The sequence below is a fragment of the Lonchura striata genome, chromosome 6, assembly GCF_046129695.1.
Source record: "Lonchura striata isolate bLonStr1 chromosome 6, bLonStr1.mat, whole genome shotgun sequence".
Classification (NCBI taxonomy): domain Eukaryota; kingdom Metazoa; phylum Chordata; class Aves; order Passeriformes; family Estrildidae; genus Lonchura; species Lonchura striata.
The window spans coordinates 60,921,789-60,945,595 of NC_134608.1; the positions used below are offsets into that span (position 1 = coordinate 60,921,789).

The following is a 23,807-nucleotide window of genomic DNA, read 5'->3' on the forward strand; positions in this document are numbered from 1 at the left end:
ATATTTGTATATTTTCCCATCTTCTATTCTCTCTTGTAAAGAAGGGGATGCTGAGTAAGAAACATGGCATTTGGGCCTAAATATGGCAAATAAGTGCAGAAATGGGTAAATGGAGGGGAATATATGGAACTTAGCTTGGGTGATGTTCAGCACCTTCAAGAGTTCCATGATTGTTTTAGAACTGCATTGAAGATACTGTAACTACAGTTAAAATGGAAAAAAAAAAAGAAAAAAAGAAAATAACCCTAAAATTTAATTGATGGTGTATTCTCTTTGTCTTATTTTAAATTGGATCTCTTTGGACAGGGAGCATCTCTGCTAAGTTTGGTGTGCAGTGCCAGTTGTGGGATGTGCATTCTGCTGAGGCAGGAGATGCATTTTTCACAACTAATCATCTTTTATTGCAGATAAATGTGGGCTTTTTGAAACTGGATGACTTCCTTTGAAAATTTGCAAGATTTGTAGTATTTTTCTTCTCTGTGGTGTCTATGAGCACCTTGAAAAAGACAGCTCAGGATATTCCCCTGCCTGACCTGAAACAGAAATGATGGCTGAATAATGTCATTAGTATTTTCCTCTTACCTCTTGTTTTCAACAGCTCTGTGAACAACGAATTTCTCCTGGTCAAAGTATTGCCATTTCTGTCATCAAAAAGTAACTTGTACACTGTCTTTCTTAGACTTTCTTTCAAAGAATGACAGGTAATTTCAGCAGCATCACTTTAGTGACAGTTTCTGCTTTAATCACACAACTTCTACTGTGATGATTCATCTCCTTCATAATTTTGCATTGGCTGAATAGTATTGCACAATATAAAACAGCTATTGTATATATGCTCAAGTATTGTGATTTCTGTATAAGCTGGAGGGAGGTAAGCTAAATATTCAATAATCAATTATTTTGAAGTGAGTGTAGCAAGAAAATAGTATTTAAAATAATGCTATCAAGAAATGCAAGTTTTAAATTGACTGAGGTATATGACTTTATGTTGTTCAAGCTGAAAACCTGGTTCAGCATAAAATCTCAGTAGTGGGAGGATTCTCTCTAGAACACTAGCTGTAATGTATGACAAGGAAAAACCAGAACGATTGGGCATGGACAGTAAACATAACTTAAAATTTTGCTGTGGGCACAAGAAATGGCTTGTGGTGTTGCTGTTGCGATGATACACAATGGGCCGAAACATTATGATGTTATTCTAAAGTTTTCTAAAGGTGAACTTCTATCTTTGCTGGCAGAGTTAAAAATTAAAAATAAATTTTTATTAAAAGCTATTAGGATTAAACATGTAAATGAATGAGAATCATTTGTATGTTTAATTGGAATCAGAAGTTAAATTAATAAATTATGACCTTTCTAGAGTTTAGCATGGTAAGTTTATTCAAAGCAGGCATTCTCAAGTCAAAACATACTGCCAGAAAAAAAAATAATAGGGAAAACCAAGCCCCCCTTTCTCTTCAGAAACCAGTTTAATTCAGTTGTAGGCCACACACTTCCCACTGCTAGGGAACCTCTTCCTGAAGTGACAAAGTTCTAAAACATTGCTCCATTATATTGGTTTTCTTCCATGATTATCCATGGTCAATGACTACACATAAACAATTTTGCACAACACAGTCATCTTTCTGTGTGACTAAACAATCAGATTTGATTTGATTAGATTTTTATGTCTTATAAAGTCTTTGAAGAAGATCTTTCTGCTGCATGTGTGTGTACAGCATCTGAGATGTAGATTCATTTTTCACAAGCATTTAAGTTTTTGTTTTTTAAAATTTTAATTTTTAAAAAAATTAAATAAAAAAATATTAAATTTTATTTTTTTTAGTTCATGTTATTTCATTTGGTAAAAGACACAAAACATTTCACAAGACCTGCAACTACCTTCATACCCTCCCCTCCAAGATGACTTGGAATATGCAATTTCTTGCATTTCTAATAAATTTGCACATATAGAATGCTGAACTTGAAACTGACTAGAGTCATTACTGGACTAGATTTGAATGCAATTTCTCACATTTCAAATAATTTTGCCTATGTAGAATGCTAGATTGGAAATTACTAGAGTCATTGCTGGAAATCTAATGATTGGCAGCTATAAGTTCTGCATTTTATCTAGAGTACAGATTGCTTTGCCAAGGCATTTGTTCTCTTAGTGCTAAATGTTTTCTTTTTAGATTTTTAGGGCTTATTCTATGGCTTTTTTGATTTTCTCAATGTTGTTAAAGAACTAGGTTTTTATTATTTGTGGTAAGATCTTTCTTTTTTTAAAGTTTTCATATGCTTGCATGTAGGCACTCAGTGTGTGGTGATGGGGAGTGGTGCTGGGGCTGATCCTCATCCCCAGTGGGTGCAGCTGTGCAGGACAGGTGAATAAAATTGCAGGTAAGGAGCCAGGGAGTGCCCAGGTGTGCTGGGCAAGCACACAGGGCCCAGAGGCACACAGGGGCAGTGCATCAACAGGAGGGGATGAAAGGCTGGGCTGAAGGACAAGGGGAGCAGAGCCTGCAGCCTCCTCAAGTGCCATGGTGTGACTCTGTGGGTTGGAGCTTCCTGAAATTGTGTGATGGCACTCTGGGTATTGTGGCTGTCTCAGCTGGGACAATTGCACCCTGCGGATGAATCTTGCTTCTCTAGTGAGATACTAACATGAGGTATGTGGAGAAATAGTTGGCAGTATCATAAGTGGTAAAGCAATGTTTGTAGGACAGGTATTCAATTTACTACATTACTACATTCCATTTACTACATTAGACTGAAAAGCTAATCTGTTTTTTTAACAATTTGTGTGGGTTGGTGCCCTTAATTTGAACTGAAAATGGCAAATAGTCAATAAACTTCGGTTAAGGTTATTGTTTTGTGTTATTCTAGCATTTTAATATTTGCATGGTTTTAGTAAATTTTCAGTGGTTTCAGTGTCTTTTGTAGGAAAGAATTTTCTTAACTTCCGCCCTTATATATGGTCTATAAGTAAGGCATTATTCCAACTCTGTTTAAGAAGGCTAAAAATTGTTTCTCTGAGCTTTTATCAATGGTTGCTTTTAGCAAATACCTATATCCTTCTACTCAATTAGGCATTGAAAAATATATCCCCATGACTGTTTTTTCCTTTATTCATGAATATCTCTCTTTTGGACACCAAAGTTTTTTAATACAAGACTTTAAATAAATAAATTCAAGATCTGTGGACTTTAGAGTTGTCTGTAAATAATCCTCCTATCATGGGAGAAATATATATGGAAGATGTAGCATTTGTAAATCAATAAAAGGAGTCTTATGTTCTTTAGGTTTTGCACCTCAAGAAATGTCTTTGTAGGCAGTCTGCTATTTTCTCTTCTACTTGTTACCAGTTTCAGAGAAGCAAAGCAGATTTCAGTTCCATAATATTCCCTGACCACATTTTAGGAAGAGAGATGGCTGCCTTAATGATGAGCGTTTTCTGGCTATTTCAAAGTGTACAGCTAATTTCACATCAAAGATATCGAATGAATATTTTCTTGGTTATTAAAAGGAATTTAGGGAATGGTCATTAGTAAGAGCATGATATTCTCATCTAAATATTCCCCCAAATTGTCTGAAGAGAAACTGAACTGTCAGTATTGTTGTATATAAAATCCACTGCCATATTCATTGCTTCTCTGTGTGATGAAGTTTCTCTCTTCAATGTCATTTTCAATTTATATATTATATACAGAATATTTCTATTATTATAGCAGTTGTTAGTAGCCTAATGTTAGGCTGCATTATTACACATCTATTATAGTAGAAAGATTATACATTTTTTCATTAAAATTTGACACTTAAATGAAATCAAATGCTCCGCGCTCAGTCCTGCTTACCTGTAAAATTCTCCATTGGAAAGCACAACAGAGTCTATTGAATTTCTTTGACACATTGAATGTACCAACTTATACTGCTTAGTGTAGTAGATACATTCCGGAAAAAATAAAATAATAAAAAAAAATTTAAAAAGCTTTAATTAATCTAGCAAGTATGTAGCTGCTGACTGTAACCAGCAGGGCACTGAAACTGCACTAAGTTCCATTATAGCGCACCTTCCCTTGACTAAGTAAATTAAAATACCAAAAAATGTCATGACACCAAGCTTTCCTTTCTCCTGCCGGGCAGTACATGTATCTGGTTGGACAGAAAACATCACCTGTGCTATTTAGTAATTTTTTAGAATAGTATCTGGAGTTTGTTTTGAAAGCTGATATCTTCATAGGTGTTTTGGTTTTTTTAAAACTGTAGTTCATTAGGAGTAATTCTTTTGCCTGAATGAAATTCATATACATGAGGTCAGAGTTGGGAAGATTATTTTTCTCCAGTAGCTTCTACTTAGTTTAATACCTGTTTAACTTAAGCAATATGTGTTGTTCTTGTAAGTCTTAAGGAACTTTTGCATGTTAGAAAAAATGCTGGAGAAAGAATGCCTAAATAAAGTCCAAGAAAGGAAATGCCAAGGCTGGCAGCTGGACAGTCATAATCCAATCCACAAGTACAGGCTGGGGTGGCAGGGAGTAAGGAACATGCATTCTGATTTTTCCCAGTAGAATTCAATGAATGGATAAGAAGCAGTGGATAAAACCTGATGTGTGGAAAAGTCTACTTAAGCATAAGAGGAAAAAAATGTTTACTTGTGGGTTGCTCAAACACTGAAGAGTTTGTCCAAAGATGTTTTGGAGTCTTATTTTTGGGGACATTCAAAATACACTGCAGAAAACCCTGGCCAATGTGCTCTTGCCTGACCCTTCTTGGAGAAGGGATTTGGGCTAGAAAAACCTCTGGAAATCCCTCCCAGTCTCAGCCATTATCTGAGCCTGTGAAATCACCAGGTGAGCTGCAGTAAGGTGTCAGATCGACCTATTTTCAAGAATTCTGAGCATATTGAAGCTGAGAAAGTTGTCTTGGCCTTTCACTGGCTGCTGCAATTGCATCTGTAAATGACTGAATATTTTGAAAACAGAGAGGAGCACCTGGAGGTTGGTGAGCATTTAAAAAAGGAAATACACAGGAAAATTATTAGTTTTTTGTAAAAGACTTTATGGATTTGATAAATGTCTTCCAATTGTGGCACAGCTCCTTGTGTAAGCATGGGAAAGCTTCCCAATATGAACCAACAAAGTCATTTTAAATCCAAATGGTTTTAAAAAGAGCCTATTTTAGTACTGAGGTATAGAAACTTGACCTCAGCAACGTGCTTGCATAAAGGCAGAAGGAGTAAAGAGAGAAAAAGATAGGATGTTTTCAAAATTAGTTTAAAGATGCAGCTTCTTCATTTGTGATGGCTTCCTCTGTTTTTGCAGCATTTCATGGATTGAAGCCTCCCCAAAACTCTTAATGACAAAACTTGTACATGAAGTGGATTGCTATTGGTTTGTGCTATGCTAACATTCATTAAGAAAAATACTAACCAAAGAGAGATGGAGAATCCTGTGTGCCCCAGGTTGGATGAAATGAAATTGAGCTCCTGTATCTCTCTGTCTTAATGAAGTCATAATCATCACAAATATGCACACAGATGTGTGCGTGCAGTGCACCCCTTTCCACTGCACTTTCATTTAATTCCCTTCCATTTATCTCTTTACTCCTAAATGAGGAACAAAAGCAGCCTGCTGTTATGCTGTTACTCCCTGTTTCTCTTTTGGTCTTAAACTTGTTCAAATTTCAGTTTTGTCTCTGAACTTCAGCACAAGAGCAGATGGAAAGCCTAGATGTATGTTTCATGTGAGCAGAGTGATTCATTCATTCCAAGTTGAACATTCACATGGAATTAAATCACTTCCATAGGTTGTTTTAAAACAGGGAAATGCATTACTGTGTTTCATCCTGAACAGGTGGAATTTTCCTAGAGGAGCTGAGGCAGCACAGTGAGTCTTGGAAGGTTTCTGTTGCCCAAACAGAGCAGTGTGAGTGTGGCAGCAAGTTTGACATTCATTACCTTTCTTGTTCTGTGGAGACACTGCATGTGATTACTCTCCTGCAGGCCATCACAAGTTGTCAATTCTGGTTGCTGTTGGCTTGGATTTACTGTGGTCCCACACACTGCTGCTTGCAAAGTCATGAGCTGTGTTGTAATGTCTGCAAGTGTGTGTGTCATTCCTGCACATGAAAGGACTGAGGACTGCAAATTAAGGCTGTGCAGCTCTCTTTTTCTGCCTGGAAAAAGAGGTTTCTACAAAATATGGGATTGTAACTCTTCCTACTGAGTAAAAATTTGCCAAGTTCTTTTGGCCTGACAATATTTAGGTAGCATCATTAATTAGCAGGACACTCATTTCAGTCAAACCTTATTTTAACTTTTACATAGCAAGTTACTCAAATCTATTAATTTTCTACTCTGACCTGTTATAAGCTGCTCTAGTTTAAAAAAAAAAAAAAAATGTGCAGGGTGGTAGAAGTGAAGAAAGAGGCATAAAGTGCATTGGAAAACTCCCAAATGTCCCCTGCAAATGGACCCTATTCAGAATCAGTAAGCGTGTGATGAGTGAAGTGGTTTTGAATATCGCCTTTAGATTCCATGCTGTTACAAGGCCAGCCCCGAACATGGCAACTCTTATTTCCACACACAGTACCTCTTCACTCTCAATTTAACCCAAAAATCTGATGAACCCATTACTCCATACTTGATTTCATGGAACAAGGAGTAGATATAGTTACAAATGATCAATCACAAGCCGTGAACCAAAGCAGCAAGGCATTAACAATTCACACCATTTCGGTCCACTTGCTCAAGCAGAAGATGTGCCAGCATATTTAATGCACAGCTACTTCGTTCAGTCCAGGAAAGACATGACTCATGCTCATTTTAGGAACTGAGGAGACTTGGTAGGTTTTCATACCTACTAACCACCCAGGGTTAGAGTTTTCATTTCTAACCAATTAACACAACCAGGTGATCAGTAAAGGGCATGGCTGTGGACGAAGCTTTAAATTTGATTTTGCTCAGGTAAAAAAAAAAAAAAAAAAAACTACACAGAAAGATGACCAGAGGAGTGGTTCCCACAAAAAAAGCCAAGTTGTGTTGTAGGAATTTGTAGTGTACAATCAACATCTTGTTCAGCAGAATTGTAACACTGCAGACCCCACAGGCATATGCCGTCAATTTAATGGGATCACTGGGAAAGCAAAGCAGCTGTGAAAGATTGCTTTAAGTACAGCAATCGTGTACTTGTCATTCTGCTCAATGGTGGAAAAATCCAAATTCGGATAGGCATCAGTATTTAAGAAAATGACTGCTAAAGCATCTCTCATAAGTACCTTGGGGACAATAGGATTTGACATATAGCATATAAACAAAAGTACACAGCAGCTGTTAGATTAGTTTTTGTTTGAGTAAAAACACTCCGATGCAATTTAAGGAACAGAGGAAAATGCATGGTCTCCATAATTCCATTTCCCTATGCAAATTACAATTTGGACAGTGCGTGCCAGTTGCCCTGGACAAGGAACTGCTAAAAATCAGAAGTTGCTATGTATTGCTAAAACTCATGGTTGCTAAAAATTAGAAATGTGAAGCACTGTGAGCACCAACTCAATCTTATGCCTTTAGTGATATATATATATATATATATAAAAGTAGATAAATATCTACTTTATATATTTGAATATAGGGTATATTGAAAGTACCAAAGTACCTTCAGGAAAAAAAGCCTTGTCCCTAAAAAGTATAAAAATAATTCCTAATATTTTGGTCAAATTGAAAGATCTTTGTTTCCCCTAATGGAAATAAACGTTGATGATTTATTTCTGGTTGTCCTGATATTGTTATTTGCTTAAAAAAAAAAAAAAGCCATTTGGTACCTTGTTTACTAAGAGAAATTGGTGGAGAAAGGAACTTGGCAAAATAGAAAAAATAATGCCATAAAAAAGTATGTCTCTGCTCCCATAAGGTGGTTGGTCCTAGTAAGAAGAAAGTTAACAAACTGAATTTTGGAGAATTTGCTTTTTAGCTTTTTGCAGTCCACTGGTGATGATGGCAAATTACCAGATGGTGGTTTTCCCATTCCTTTACAAACATTCTGCTTACTTTTTGTGGATACCTTACTAGATTTCATCCTTTCTGTCACTCAATTTGAGAAACATTTCACTCTTATAATTTTCAGCAAGTCTAAAGACAAGACAAAGTGGAAAAAAAAAAAAAGTCAAGATTTTTATCTTCTGTTTGCCACAGTGGCAATTTAAAATCCCTGGGTTTTGTTTTAGGGAAAATTTCACATCTCTTTTCTTCAGAGGAGTGTAAAATTACACTGTAAAACAATTATTTTCTTCAAGGAAATTCGATGTTTGTCATGTGATTTGAAGTCAATAAATCAATAAGTGGGAGAATAAAAATAATGGTGTACCAACCCTGCTCAGTTTAGCTGAGGAGCAAAGTTCCTTTGGTACTCTCCTTTTATCTATTGCTGACTCCCCAGCAGATGAGACTGCTGCAATGGGCAAAATTACTCATTAAAAGAGGAAAAAAAGAAGTTTGGTTCTAATGCAGGGTTTTAAATTCTGCATGGAAGCTAAAAAGAAAAGGGATTTTGCTATAACTTAAAGTGTTCTCCGTAACTTTAAACTACCTTTTTTTACTCTATAACCTTCTGAAGGACACATCGTGATGAGTTGTTCCTGAAAGTCAGCTCATGCACTTTCCTCCAAGGGTTAAATTTACCTTCTCTTGCTCTTACTGACTTTCCTGCTCCTGCCTCATTATTCATTTTGTAATCTTTGATCAGCTGTAATGGACTGTGCAACACTTCACAATAAATTTGCAAATATTTTGGAAATTTTTCCTGTATGTTCTTTTCACCTTACTTGGTAGATGGCTTTTTTTTTTTTAAAACACAGTACCAAAGCACTTTGTTGGGAGATACTTTGTGAAGTCATTACTGATACTCCTTCAGTTTTTAAAAGATGATAGTTCAGACTAGTACCTTCTTTATTTTAGGTAAATCAAAATGTGTGGAAGTCTGGAAGTAACTAACTTTATTGGAAATTATTCTTGCATACATCAGTTCCAAATAAGAACAACATAAATGTTCCTAAAATAGGGAGAATTTTTGAACAACTGTGATTTTTTTTTTTCTTTATTTCAAGGGGTTTTTGTTTTGAGTATCTTCTGGAATCGCCACGAAAAATAAAGTTATGGAATATTTCAATGAAAGTAGACCCTTCTGAAGTGACTGCTCTGGTGTTCTACCTTTATTCCTTCAACTTCCTAGGCACACATTTTTGTACTTTAATGAATGCTTAATAAGTGAATACCATTTATATTTTGATTATTAAAAAGGGGAGTCAAAAGAATGGGGGGAAAAAGAAGCAATACAAGCACTTTGAGACTATAAATCTGGGAATGATAAGGTGGAGTGTGGAATGAAGTAAATACCATTATGGATAAAGTCAGCTGATGTTTATGGAAATGATTATTGCTTATAGAAAATTAATTTGGTCTGATACTCAGTGTTCCTGAGGTGTGTCTGAAAGAGGTGACACTTTGAATCTTTAAATTCCAAGGTAGCCCAGGAGATCTTGGAACTCTGTGGTCCCTAAGGTCACCACCTTCAGAGGAAGTGGATCAACACTGCTGCATTATATTGTTACAATATTAAAATTATTAAAATGTTAAAGTTATTTGTGGTGAAGTTAAATTATTGTCAGTATTATAATTGGTGTTTTAAATTTAACATTCAACGCCAGTATACAAAAATTTTTCCGCAGCTGTTTCAGTCTACAGGCAGAAAATCAGCACTTAATTTCTGTGAAGTTTATCCTATGGTAACTAAGTTAAAAAGCACTGAATAAAAACCGCATTCACTTCAGTTATTTGTAAACCTTCCAAAGACATAAATGGGATCAGATTTTCATCCTTTTATTTTGTTTGAACTGAGTAAGACTATAACCACTCCTCATTACATACCACATCACGTGAAACATAGATTTAATTCTGGTGCTGCTCACTGAAGTCAATTCACCCCTACTAGTGTTCCTGGTCAAATCTCATTCATTATCTCTCCTAATCTATTTAATTTAATGTCTGGCTCCCATGAATGAGAAGTGCATTATTACAATAGTCTGGAAAACTATTAATTCACTTATTGTCAACTTGAGATAATGTTTGCTCATGTTCAATTGCATGGTCATATGCTGAGAAATCAGGTTTTAAATGCAAATATTTAATGGTCTGTTGTGTGTGTTCTGGCTTGGGATCTTTGCTTTGACAAAGTATTTTCAAAAAGTCTTGCAGTATTGCCCTTTAATACTAAATAAGATAATCATTAGAGAAGGTTAATATGCATATTAACTTACTCAGAGACCCCTCAGTCTTATTTTGTTAAGTCTGGTCTCCCTTTAGATAAGACAAGTGCACTATATGGAAGCTCTCAGGAATGTTTATGTGAGAATACATACAATTACTGACTATGTTATCAAATCCTATCATAAAATTGTGGAAGTCACAAGACCTGGACTTTAACATGATTTTTAAAACAGCAATGCCTTTCACAAAAAATAGACACAATTTTGTTTAACCATGTGCTTAAATAATTCCTAAAACACATTGACTTGAGCAGAGACAAAATACAGTCTGTTGCATGATTACTTATTTCTTTATCCTTGAAGATAGATTTAACCATATGAGATGCTCCTTCTTTGTCTAAAAGTCTTCAGTTATTAAAGAACTTGCATACGAAAGTTCCTTAACTGAGGCCTTGGTTCACACTCTGCTCTCACAGCTGAGTGAACATCTATTGAGGCTCAATATTTGCCCTACCCAAATGGAACACATCTCCTATTCTAATAAAATACAGGCAGTGTAATTCGCCTCCTCTGGTATTTTGTCTGACAAAATCTGCAATTCTTTGTCCGTCTTTATGTACCTAGTAAATCCACCATTTATACTGACATAGCTACTGTGAATCTTTATGACCACAGATTGACTAGATGGAGGAATTATGTATATAATTTTGTTTGCATTGTTTACAGGCATGTTTTATACAAATTTATTTCATTTTATTTCATATTGCTCATAAAAACAGATTTTGGTGTTCCTTCCCCTTCCCTCCCCTGAAATGTTGCTTAATGTTATTTTATTGTGTAAGAAAGGTCTGCATATTTTACAGAGAAAGGTATGCAGAGCACATGCACCTTAGTAATGCCTGAAGCCAAAATAATAATTCCTTATTTATCTCACATATTGCCATTTAGGTCACTTTGAGAGAATCCTTCCAACCTTTGCAATTATTTGAAATCTAAGAACAGCAAGGCAAAGATCTTGTTGAGAGCATTGCCATGAATTAATTGTATCTCTCTTTTCATTTGATCTTTCTCGCTATTAACCAGCCACACTGAGCAGTTTTATTTGCAACAAGTTGGTTTTTCCATGGTGGCAAAGAGGAGGTTATACTAAAACAGCTTCTGAGAGCGTTGTTTCTATTTTATGAATTTTACAATATTGTGGGTGTATGTCAGCCCCTCAACAGCAAACTGTGTACAGAAACAACATGGATCTTGCAATTTTATCAGGACAAAGCAAGTGGGTTTCAGCAAGGTTGGTTCCAACTCATCTGTGATAAATGAGAAGATAAGGCAATCAGTGCACACCACGACAGCTAGTTAGGCACACTTCAGAGCTACTCAGGTGTGCTCAGCCTTTCATGGGGGTGTCTCCACATAAATACGTCCTTCATGGTGGCCACTAGAAATGCAGGAGTTGCTTTTCCAAGACTTAACCCAGGTCAGATATAAATAATAGATATTAAGAGTTGGTTCTGGTGCCGAGGCTGTGTTAGAGGCTGCATATTTCAGTGGGTCAAAAGAATGCATCTTCTTTTGGTTGTTTGGTGGGGGTTTTATTCCCTTTTTCTTTTTTTCTTTATATAGCTCCTCTACTTGACAGATGCCTGCAAAATGTCATCAGAACTTTGTGTGGACCTGTTTTGGTCTTTAAGAGAGAAGGTTTCAGCCTCTCAGGAGCAGTGATTTACATCCAAGGAGTTCTCTTGGCCCTGCACCAACGACTAAAGTCTGCAAAGTGTAGCAAAGAGGTGAGTTGTCCCATTCTTTAAAAGTCTGCTTGTCTGTTTTTATTTTCAAATATACTGATTGTATAAAACCAGCTGTGGCACAAAGAAGTTTGGCACGTGCTGGAGAAGCTGCAGTGCCTGTTAGGAGAAAGAAATGCTTGTCCTGGAATTGCAGAGCCCACAGCAGAGGAGTTAATTTGTCTCTCTGGTGGGGTGGGGTGCCACGTGTTGCATTTTTGCCAAGCCGGGGTGCTCCTTGTGTGGAAATTCTCTAAAGCCATCAGTTCTCACTGCTGTTCTGCACAGGCAGCTTTTAGTCGTCTCAAAAGTCTTCCCACAGAACTAACTTCAATAGCAATTCAGTTGAAACGTGTTATAAATAAATAAAACTAAGTACAGCTGGCACGGCATCATGACAAATTAAATAAATTTATCGTATTTTAAAACATCATGATTTTAATTTCTGTACGTGTGCTGGCAAACAAATGTACCAGATGTGCATTTTCAATTCGAAAAAGCAGTGGCAAACAGACACTCTCCTGTCTGACAGTTTGGGAGCAATTTTTTATTACTCAAATTTTAGGAAACATAAGTGAGAAAACACTGATCTTGCTGAGCACAGCAACATCATTTCATTTATGTGTTTACGAATGTGCATATTTTTAAGTACTAGGTGAAAAATAGGAGACATAAAGGTTTTGAAGGCAAAAATGAAATGGAGCAGGCAGTGAGGACGCTGAGATTTCAAAGTGCTGCTGGCCCCAGAATTGAGGATGAGCAGCTCCAGGCTGGGAGGAAGGAAGGGGGAGGAGAGGAGCAGGCACAGTGTCACTCACTGTTTATACAGCACCTCCTGCTGCCACAGCCACACAGAGAAATGAGCTGCGAGCCGCTGCTCCTCTCCAGAACTAACAGTGGTCAGCTAGAAGAAATCAAACAAAAAACCAAAAATGAGAGAGCGTGTGAAAGAGAAACAAGAAAAGGAAAAAGAAAAGCTTATTTTGGAATGTTTCTGAGGCAGTATAGTGATATATTAAAAGTGGGAAATAATCTTTACATATTTTGTGATAATTCTACCCTTTTAAGACAATGTTGCCTGTCACAAAAGCCATAGAACTGAAATCTACTACTTTCCAGTGCCTTAAAACATAGTATTCTCTTAAATAAATACAAGTATATATAATGCATACAAGTATTTATCAAGTAGAATGGCGATTAGTTGAACAAAACAGACAAGAGAGTTTCTAAATAGAAATTCACTGGAAAGCCATTTTTTGACTATTTTCAGTCTTTTCTTTAAAGAATATATAATGACATGCCAGTAAACTAGCTCATGCTAATCATTCCTCTTGTGATCATCTGTTAGTGTTCAGTAGGAAATTGTAAATGACAAGAAAATAAAACAATTTTAGTAGATTTCAAATATCTCTTCTGAAGACAAATGATTCTTTATAATGAGAGACTTGCATATAGATTTATGCTCATATAATCAGCTTGGACATTTGTAACTTTTAAGAGTCCAGATTACAAGGATAAATGTCAGTACAGCTATGAAAAACTTACCATTAAAATATTTTAATAAACATTTCAAACTGAATTAAGTTCTTAAATGAAAATTTTACAGCACAAGGATGTTAAATGTTTTGTGCAGTTAACATGCCAAAACCTCGTGTTTAGTTATATTACTTTAAAGATAAGATACAACATATAATTCAGTGTAAAGTGCTCTCTGTTCATTTTTCCAGCTTTTTCTCTAACTGAAATTGTGCTAGGACTGAGCATAAATTAAGTAATTATAGCAACTGGGGGTTATTTCAACTGTAGGTGTAACAATTCTTCTGATGGTGCTCTTACACCGTTTTGTTGATGTTGACCTTGTCTGAATAAAGTTTGTTTTGCAATGAGCACGTTGTGCTGTGATACAAATGCAGGGTTAGAAGCACATTAATAACAAACCTGGACATTTCAGGGCAATACTTTCACTTTGTCCTGTTGTGCTGAGGCCTGGCAGGGCAGTGCTGTGGTGGCTGCACGCAGAATTCACACAATATAACATCCAGCCACTGCCTGACAGCATTACAAAGATTTGCTCCATTTCCATTTGTCTCTCTGCTCTTTGGACACCTGAATTATTTGTGCTTACTTTGTTTTTTCATGTAAGTCAAAGGGGAAAGCAGATTTTAAAGAAGTTCTATTCTTAGATTCAGCATTACTCTGCTAAGGCACTTTGCTGAAATCAAGAAGCACATAAACTAATAACATGCTAATACACACAATTCTATAACGCTATAATACATGTATTTCTGTTCAATCCACCTGCACTTCAGTCAAAAATGTGTGTATTGAATTTAAAAAGTGTTGTCTTGATATTCCTGCTGCTCCTTGCCCCAGGGAAGGGCACAGTGAGGAGCCCCTGCCCCTTAGCTGGAGTGTTTGTAGCCTTTCACAGGGGACAGGACATTCTTCAAAGTGTTCCCTGAAATTCATATAGGCTAAGTAAGCCAGATGAAACCCAGGGAATACTTGAGCTTTTGCAACTGGCTTTATTTTTTTTTTAAATCAATGAAAAAGTAAAAAAAACCCGAGTATAAACACTATATTGCAAAAATCCTCTATCTTTTACTTTCTAATTTCAACTGCATATGTATATGATGAGCTATAAGCTTTCCTAAAGTATCAGCAAATTATATCATGACATTTTAATGCCATGAATGCTTGAAGGGAAAAATGCAGCTTTCTGATATTAAAAAAAAAAAAAAAAATTAAGAAATTTAACTCCAGTTCTGTTAGAATTATCCTACTATGAATATTTCAGAGGAAAGCCTTTTGCCTTGCTGTTTTAAACATGATGTGTAGGCATCTGTTGGAATTTCTGGGATCCCCAAATATATCTGAGGTTAAAAATCAGTAAATTTTGTATGTAAAATCAATAAATTTTGTATGTAAAATCAGTAAATATTGTATATAATCAGTAAAATTTTTATATAAGTAATTATATTATTCTTTTACAGCAGAAAAGTGGTAAATTTTTTATCTATTATATCTATTATATAGAATTATATCATTATTTTACACATCTCAGTCAATTTTATATATTATATTTATAGTTTTATATCATAAAGGCAGTTAATTATATATTATATAATTATATTGTTATTTTGCGTAAGTTAATTTTATGTATTATATATAATTATTTTATATCATAAAAGCAGTTGTGTATATATTATATAATTATATAGTTGTTTTACCTAAGTTAATTTTGTGTATTATTTATAATTATTTTATATCATAAAAGCAGTTAATTGTGTATATATTATATAATGATATAGTTGTTTTACCTAAGTTAATTTTATGTATTATATATAATTATTTTATATCATAAAAGCAGTTCACTTTACATTTATTATATAAGTATATAGTTATTTTACATAATATAATCAGCTAATGATATATATGACATGTAATTATTTTATATCATAAAAGCAGTTTATTCTGTAAAATAATTATATAATATATAATTTAATCAGTCCATTTCATATATAACATACGCAGTTGAAGGAAAACATATAAGATTTTAATTTTTTTTTTTTTCCTGTCTCGCCTCCATAATTCCTACTAAAACCAAATTCAGGAATAAGAAGCCCCCAGCCCAGAAGCTTGGCCGAAGCCGGGCGAGCGGCAGAAGCGGGATGCAGTGGGAGCTGGGGATGCCCGTGATTAGCATTCCCCAGCAGTAGCGGGGCTGTTGGTGGGGGTGCCGGGGCAGGAATGCCATTGTGCCGGCTCCCAGTGTTTGGGGACAAACACTGCTGTGGAGGGAACGTGTGAAAAGGCCACGGAGCTGACAGTGAATGAGGAAGGCTGTGCTTTCTGTGCGCCTCAAGCAGGGAAGCTGTCACTCACCGGCCTAGCACGGCCAAACAGAGGCCAAAAGAGAGGCCTCAAATACCTTTTAAAATCATATTAATGCTTTTTAAACCTCTGCTTCATTTAGGGCTGCGCTGCCGGTCTGGCCTGTGCCAAATAATATCAATTGTGAGCAGGTAAATAAAAGAACGCCTCCTCGCCACGGTGGACATTTACTATGGAAAATGTAGGTCTGGAAGTATTTGAGACTGCCAAGTTTCTATCAGTATGTGGATGTTTTTGAGCACTTACAGGGCTTTAACAAAATTTGGATGTGGTGGTTAACAAACACTGCTGGTCCTGAGGTTTTACTCTGCCACAGTGGACATTTACTATGGAAAATGTAGGTCTAGAAGTGTTTGAGACTGCTGAGTTTCTATCAGGATTTAGATGTTTTTGAGCACTTACAGGGCTTTAGCAAAATTTGGATGTGCTGGTCCTGAGGTTTTACTCTGCCACAGTGGACATTTACTATGAAAAATGTAGGTCTGGAAGTGTTTGAGAATCCCAAGTTTCTATCAGTATTTAGATGTTTTTGAGCACTTACAGTGCTTTAGCAAAATTTGGATGTGGTGGTTAACAAACACTGCTGATGTTTTACTCTGTGTGCTTTTATTTTTACTGTAGGGGTGTCATGTGTGGGGAAGAGGGGACAGAGCTGGGATGAGAAGTGACAGGAAACTGTGCTGAATGTTCATTAGCTTGATCTAGCAGAACTTACAGTAATAGTAATTAATCATTTGAACCACAGCAAATTACATTACATTAAAGTAATGGAGCTAGTATGCAAAATACCCACAAGAAAACAAAAGGGAATAAAATTATTGTCTGATTCTATTATTTACCATTTTGGCTATGGGAAAACAAACTTAAATGCATTGATTCAAACTGAATATCTCACACTTTTCCTAAGCCATGTGAATAAGCGTCATAATTCAGGAGGCTTTCCCCATTTTGCTGTGCAAATCTGCAAAAATATTAGAGATTTAAAAAAACTGAAGTACTGCCAACTCCAGAACAAAGGAAAAAAAGAAATTCTATATTTCTTCTATTTTCTAGTGTTCTTTTGAAAGTGCTGACTCAAGTTCTGGAGGTTGAATACCTCTGTGAGACACAAACAAAAGCTTTGTTCCATAACTTTTCTCTTTTTGTACTTTATACAAAACATTTATCAGTACTATTCAGTTGGTTTTCTCGGATTGCAATAATTACGTTGTTCAGGAACAATCTCAATGACTTTTTTGTTTTCTTTTTCCCTTATATGATTGAAATACAAACTAGCTTGTAGGTACAATAATTTTCAGAGGATTTGCTGGCAGAAACTGATAAAATAGATAGGCTTTTATAAAGTATTTTTAAACTGTATGTTTTTCCTATAATTTCTACCCATGCTTGTTCACAGGGTTATCAGAAACTTATGTGAAATGAACCCTCTTTATAGTGCTGTTTTCAGAAAAACAGATTATATTGTGGTAAACTGAGCATAATAATTATTAAACATTATTTGAAAGAAACAAGAACTTCATCAAAATTTAATTTGATATCTGATTCAACACAGTTTTGTATTTGTATTTTTATGGGCTATGAAAGAATATATTCGTAAAATAACTCGAGTATCACAGCCTCAGTTCAGTAACATCCCCCCTCCTTTTTTGTAGACTTAAATTATTTGCTTCCTTTTCCTTGAAGCTTCTTTTTTTTCCTAATTTTGTATGACATAGACTCGTGCTGCTGAAGAGGTGTTAAGTATCTTTATTTCTTTCTTTATAGGGCCCAGAAAAATAGATTTCTTTTTATTTGTGTCTCTGACCTGTGTGGAAGCCACTCAAGAAATGAGTTCACCCACATTAAAGTGAACTTTGTGTAGAGCAATATTCCAAATGAAAACTGTAATATTTCACTCTGGTTTCTTATTAAAATAATATAAAAATAGCAGTTTTGTAATTTTGAAATTGAAATAGAAAACTGCCCTCTTGATAGTTCAGCTAAGTGATTCTTAGAATGTTGGACTGTTTATAGATTTGAGTGAGGCTTGAAATTTTTCCCACAGCTGAGCTGCATTCTAGTTACCAGAAGTATTTTAAGAACCTTAAACTTGTGTCTTTTTCCAAGTGTCATGCCTTGAGCAGGCCTAACATCAGTTAAATGAAGTGAAAATTGCATTCTTGTCTTGATAGAGATGAAAATGGATTTCTGGTCATGAAATAGATGTAGTTGTCACTTTTTTAAAAAGGTGTCAGCAGTTTGCTTCAGCAAGTAAGGTGCCAATTCAGTATGACAGTAAACTTGTGATCTGAGCAATCAATAAAATGCTTCAATAACTTCTGCTTCATTACACTTATAATAAGAGGCTATAGATCTGTGGCACATAAAATGTTGATAAAGAGGATATGTAGGGACTCAGTGTGACATTTTGTTTTAGTAATACAGTAAGTGCAATGTTGCCATCTAGAGTTTGTGCATAGGTAATTATTCTGAAAGCAAAAGCCCGGTGAAATAATAAACATTGATGTTTCCAAGCCCTGTTTGTTTCCATCACTTAGTGGCACGTGTGTCTGTCTGGAGTAGCTCATTTGCCTTGCCAAAAAATTGTGTAGGGCAGGAAAGTAAGACAATTTAAATTTTTATGCTTTTTCGTTAAGTATTGTGTAAGGACACAATTCCCCCCTCATTCCAAGTTAAGGTTTAGATGCATCTAAGGAGCAATTATCACTTAAATAGATGAAGCTGATGGCAGCTACTAACAAAAATCATTGCAATGGTTTGACACCTGTAAAAGGGGATGAGGGAAGCCTTGTAGTCACAGAGTTAAAATGTTGTGATGTTCCACATTCTGACCAAGGGTTCCTGCAGTTGATTTATGTATTATGAGACCATAAATGGCTCCTGCTGACTTTTCATAAACATACATTGCAGGGTAATTGTCTCTGAGCTATTTATCTTGTGAGAAAATTATTTGGATATGTTAAATAGAGGGGGCTTTACCCTTTTAATATGGATGACACCTGATTGATAGGACCTATCAAGAGCCATATTGAATTTTAAATAAATAAAACTTTATTTAGCTCTAGAGAGGGTTTTGCTTCACAGAGAAATTATTTGGAACCCTTAATTCTTATGAAAAATATTTTTAAAAGATGTAGAACCAACAGTTGCATCTAGCAGCAAGAAGTATGGGTTTATCTAGTTCAGCAATCCGAGTGTTTTATTTCAGTAAAAAGAAGTGGTTGAGGTTATTGAAGACTGGGTAATTAAAAACATCTTTATAGACAATTCTAATGTGAGCAGCTGCACAGATATAATGTTTGTTAAGAGAGTGATGAAATAAATATTTTCCTTTTTATAGACAGTAAGAATGATACTGCCTATGGTTTTCCATCTATTTGGTCTGTAATTTATATACAATTTGTCTTCTGAGTATCAGAGCCTTATTGTAAGTATGGCGGGTACTCATGTGTCATTTCCTGAGGAGGCAGTCTGCTAACTCCATCCTGTGCTTTGTCATCAGCATTGAATTGTTAATTTCTTCTGCACAGATCATAAATACAGGAGAGTAAGTGGTGGAAATTCTTTCTGAAATTGTGCTGAACAGTTAAATGAATACTCTGAGAATGTAATTTCTGGGTTGTTTTTCACCATGAACTTGCATTGTTTTTTCTTTCTCCCTGTTTGAATGTGAATGTTTGCTAGAGACATATGGTTCACGCTAAAAAATTACATATTAGTCAAAAGATCACAGATGGGGATGATTTTTGCTGCAAATTAGAAATTAAGTGACCTTTGGGACTGAGGAAGTTTTACTTATAGTGGGGTCCAGCATCTTTGTCCACCATATTTACCACTAAGGTTTGATTTAACCTCACTGGCCACAAACCTGTTCACCTTTTGAACATGTTATGTGCTGAGGTGCCTCTTGTAAAATCAGGTGAATCCAAATAGTCCTGTTTGTCCTATGGGTTCTTTGGTGATGACAGGGAGGGAAAAGGAATTTCTTACTTCCCATTTTATTATCAGTTTTGCCATTGGATTGCCACAAAACACCTGTGCAAGTAATGTGTCTCTGCACTGAAGTATGAATTTCACATTTTTTAGCATTTAGAATTCACACACAAGGAAGTCTTAACACTTAGTCCAGACTAACTGTGTTTGATGGCATAAAAAAATAATTCTGATCAGCTGGAACCAGGTTCTAACAATATTAGACAGAGGATTCTATTCCTGTGTTTTATCTCTCTGAGATTGATACTTGCACACTGAGATTATTTCAGTTAATCCCAGGCTACCTATCCTTCTTTGGGGATTGTGTGAGGTCAAATTACATCACATTTGAGAGTGAATAAATGTACCCTAAATCACTTCAGCTGACAAAGTTGTTAAACAGAATAAATGGAGTGTGTGCTTGTGCCTTGGGGAACTAAGAGATTCTGGTGGTATAAGTGGGTTTATAGTAAATTTCTGAGTTTTTAATATTATTCTATTCTTCTCAGCTAAGCAATGTTGGTTGAGAAAAGAGGTCTTCACTTATATTGTTCATAAATAATCTTTAAATAATCCACATAGCACTACACAGACAGCATTGAATCAAGATTAGTTTCAGATGTCTCCTCTGAGTTCAGTAAGAAAACAGCTAAGTGTCCACCCATGTGAAGTGGGATTACTCTTGCAGGAGAGTCCTGGCTGCCACCAACATGCAGCACTGACTTTTCTTTTTGAGGGTTAAATGAAATGCTGCACAATTATTAGATCTACTCTGAGCTAGTTCTTCCACTAAGCCTATTAAAAAGTTGCTAAAATAAAAACTCAGTATAGAACTTTCTGACTATTCTGAAAATAAATTCTTGCATTTAGCAACTTTGAAAGTAATTAGGGAATTCTATTGCTAAAGTCAGTGGAAGTAGATTTGACAGATTTCCTCTAAATTACTCAACCACCTACAGGTATTACTGCCAAGATTCTTTTGAAAGGAGAATAATTTTGATGGAGTTACAACAGCAGAGTGAAAGGGTGTGTTGGATAGATTCTCCGAGCTGTTTCAACACCCACAGGTATTATTTGTAAGGAAACAATCATGCAGAGCCTTGAGCTGGTTAGAGAGGGCACAGCATTCCATCTTCACCTGCCATCCTCTCTGTTCTCCCAGCGTCCGTGCCCCCGGCCTGCCACCCACTCCTCCCAAAACAAAGCTCACCAAGAGCCTTTGGTGTCAATGGATGAGAGCATCAGTGTTTTTTCAAGGGACCCAAACAGCATAGAAAACTCATTGTTCCTGGCAGACCAAAAGGATTGAGGTGGGAGAAGAAAAACTGTCTTTAGGATTGATTAGTATTCCTCGCATTCTTTCCTAATTAATCAATGTTATTCTTTAATTGTTAAACCCCCTCAAAGGTAATTATTTACTGGCTTAAAAGCTGAATGTAAGAAAAAAAAGAAATGCCCTAAAAGATGAAAATGAAAGTTTTACTTGCTTTATACTCTTTCTAGTTTGACTTGTTTCAGACTTGCAAAGGCTGGTTTGTCTTATTTTAAAAAACCAAGTCCTGAAATACTCAGCCTGGGTTCTTCAAATTGCATAAACTTTACCCAAGGGGTTTAACAGGATGACCTTAAGTCTGTAAAAATGAAACATTGTGATGTTGAGCATTTCTCCGAGGTGCTTTTTTCATGCTATGGTTTTATTTCCATATACTTCTTAAAATATTTATTCTAGTATTGCCTAAAAGATCCAAAAAGACCAGGCCTATTTATTGTGCAAGCACTGGATTTATTTTGTCACACAAAAGTAGTACCCTGTACCTCATAGTGTAATTTTATGGAAATTTAAAATCTTACTATTTGACCATTTTCCCAAAGCCTTTAAATTTGTTTGAATTCTTCTTCTCTAACAGTTGCGTGTGTTTATTATTTTATTTGATTATTTACTTAAATTCAGTATTAACAACATAAATACTACTATTTAAAAATTAAACTAATTCAGGGTTTTTTAAAATATATTAGGGATATAAATCAAAACTGTCTTCTCAATTTATGGTGTATTGCAGTATTCAAGGACATTAAAATGAATTACTTCCAAACTTCCTTCTCTAGCAAACAACACTAAGTCCAGCCTTCTCTTGCTGAATAATTTTTTTTTTTCACAATCCTTAAGCTAAGGAATAGAGCAACCACCTTACTTAGTGCAACTGCAAATAGTGAAGTACTGCACTGCCAGACTGTGCTGACTGAAACAAGGGTCCAGAACATGAGATTTCTGCTGCCCCATCCCAATTGTGCTCAGATCTGATTTATGAGCTACAGTCTTTTGTCCAGAGAGATAAACATCTGTGTCCTGTCATTATTTGGGTGTAGTCACCAACCTGTATTTCCTTTTTAGCTTAATTTTCTCTGCAGATTCTCTTCTATACAGACACATACACCGAGTTTTTTTTTTTTTTTATTCTACCATTGTAGAAAAGAAACCAATTGTCAATATTATTCATTGTGGTTTTTTTTCCCTGAACCACGTCAGCTGCTTCATCCAGCTGAGCCACTTAAGCTCCACCCTATCAAGATGCTCCAGTATCTTGTCTGCAAAAAACTTTTTCTCACAATTTATAGTTAAGTGGGGTACTTTCCTAGTTTGTATTCTGTGGCCTTAAAGACAGCAGTTATTCAAAGTTGAAAGTAAAATTCTTTTGGGCTAACTAGCAGAATTTATGGGCATTTTGTATCCATAACTTTATAAATTAACTGCAAGCCTGAGTTGGCCTCTTAATCAAACTTTGTTGCAAAACTCTCTGCTGTTAGCCCAGCCTGATGTGACCACCAAAGCACTTCAGAAGGGCTGAATTCCAGCTTGCATTGCCAATTTGGAGACCCAAATGTTCACCTCTTCCCAGGCAGAATGGTTGAGTGTGTGCCTTTTCCCTGCTACATCTCCCCAGGATCACTTTTAGCAGAGCCCAGGTGTTACATGCCAGAAGGAAAGAGGAATTTTGTCATTTACCAGGATTCTGTCAGCCCTTGTTTGCCCAGGTAACCCAAAATACAGATGCTCTGGAAGAAATGATGCAGCTCTATTGGGTAAAATAAAACCCATGTGAAATGGCATGCCCCAGCCTGCCCAGATTGGGCTAGTAGCAATAGCTTGGAGATGTCCTAAAATATGTGTAGCTGCGTGTTTTTGCAGTAAAGCTTATCTGCAATCCATGGTCACCACTGGTCCTGACACCTTTAAAAATGCAGAAGACAGAAATGGTACATGAAGGAGGAAAAAATGCTCCCTAGTTAGAAAAAAGAAGCATTTAATGAGCTGCTGCACCCGTTCCTCAGTAACACAGAGAAGGAAAAATGCTCTTGAAGACCTAATAGAACTCTTTAAAAGGCACAAAACTTGATCTAAGGACTAATTTTTCAGGTTCTGTGAAAGGAGACAATTTTCTCACTGAAGTCTTAAAGAATCTGGGCAATTCACAAAAAACTATGTTAAAGTCTGCAGTAAAATAGTTTTGCCCTGCCAGGAATGAAAATAGCACAGACTTTTCTGGGAAAAAGTTTTGTGTAGAGAACCAAGTGTCTGTTGAATGCTTTGTGGTTAATCACTTACCCCCCAAGGTCCAGAAAATTCAAGTCCAAAGTCTAAAAAAAGAAACAGATTTACAGTGTTGATGGTAGCTAACTGGCAACAATCTTTTTTGATAATTGAGAAAATGCCTTTAAGTGTTCTAAAAAACTGCAAGGAAATTAAAGCTGGGGTAACTATTGTACTTATCTGGCAGAGGCCCTCATGTGAAGTCCAGATTGAATTAAGGCTTTAAAAAAGTAGAACAACCAGGAGCCATATCATACCACAATTATACTTACTAGATCAAATTCCACCTAAAAAAATAATTGGGTTTCTACTCCCTGTTTTGTTACAAT

The 23,807-nt window shown here is 35.9% G+C and overlaps 1 long non-coding RNA gene across 1 annotated transcript in view; it reads left to right on the top strand.

The window, feature by feature from the left end:
- Positions 1 to 11,986: 11,986 nt before the first annotated feature.
- LOC110473832 (uncharacterized) overlaps positions 11,987 to 23,807 on the top strand; it is a 45,540-nt gene continuing 33,719 nt past the window's right edge. The window contains exon 1 of the long non-coding RNA XR_002465976.2: positions 11,987 to 12,026. This is a non-coding gene — a long non-coding RNA (uncharacterized LOC110473832). The remainder of the gene's footprint in view (positions 12,027 to 23,807) is intronic.